Genomic DNA, 1,201 nt, shown 5'->3' with positions numbered 1-1,201 from the left:
ATAGTAGGCTCTTGTGTCCAGGAGTGCCAAGTGCTTTCGATAAAATAACTCAGTATATTCTTCCCATCTTCTTTTAATAGATCCTGGATCATTATTGAGATATATGACTTAATAAGCAAAACATTAGCTCACAGTCACAGAAATACCTTTATATAGGTATCAGTGTCATGAAAAAATGTTTTTCTCTATCAATTAAAAAAAAGCCATGTGATCACCATTCTTCTACATAATACCCTAGAGAGTAGGAAAAAAGTCTGAATGATGTTCAGCTGGTGATTATACTTTATTCACAATTCACAATTTGTATTATTTCATTCATCATCAGTCAACATTAGAAGCTAAATCCTGACTACTCAATTCATTCTAAACGAAACAATGTCAGCAACTACACTAAGATGTAAATTACTTTGTTGCTATACCTTACAGCACAGGCTTGTCTTTGATGCTCAAAGTGATACTCTGACAGTACTGCCATAAAATATTTGCAGTTTAAAGAGTTACAAAAAAATCATTACATGAAAAAGAACTTGGTTTTCTATGATAAAGAAAACAAGCTTCCTGACACTCCTTTTTTACTCTGGCACCATACAAAAAAAGTGTCTTGATTTCTACACTGCATACTCAAGCTGGTCCTTCCACACTTTACATGACACCTATACAGGAAGCCAACAACATCATTTGATAAAGAATACTGTCGACAGTTGATCTGCCTCCTCTTTAAGACAAGAATAAATCAACAGCTGGTTTTACACTCTTTTTTGGAAATGGTATAGTAGCAACATTCCCTAAATTCACAAAAATAATGTATATTTAATGTTTCCCAATTTATAATTTATTATTTGTTGCTCTGATATTTACTATACTAAAAGAAATTGAGAAAACCCTATGTACAACAGAACACACATAGAAAGGGCAACTGAGTATGGCAATACAAAGGAAGAGGAACAGGTGTAATCAGACACTATGATTGGAACATGGAATGCGAGAACCATGAATGTGGGAAAATTAAATACTGTTAAGGAGAAAATGGAACACATAAATATTGATATACTAGGCACTGGTGAGATGAGATGGACTGGCATGGGGCATTTTGAATCAGATGATCATATATTACTCCAGAGATGAAAAGGTGAGGAAAAATGGGGTTGCTTTCATAGTTAGAAAAGCCATGTCTAGATCCTTCTTGAAGTACATATTGTGA

At 33.9% G+C, this 1,201-nt stretch overlaps 1 protein-coding gene across 1 annotated transcript in view; it reads right to left on the bottom strand.

Moving 5' to 3' along the window:
* The window catches only part of CRY1 (cryptochrome circadian clock 1), a 143,472-nt gene that overhangs the window by 116,773 nt on the left and 25,498 nt on the right, over positions 1–1,201 (bottom strand). The gene's annotated exons all lie outside the window — the stretch shown is intronic.

This window comes from Elephantulus edwardii, unplaced genomic scaffold (genome assembly GCF_000299155.1).
Source record: "Elephantulus edwardii isolate Elephantulus edwardi_28Jun2011 unplaced genomic scaffold, EleEdw1.0 scaffold00211, whole genome shotgun sequence".
Taxonomy (NCBI): Eukaryota; Metazoa; Chordata; class Mammalia; order Macroscelidea; family Macroscelididae; genus Elephantulus; species Elephantulus edwardii.
This window is presented reverse-complemented; position numbering and strand designations above follow the sequence as displayed.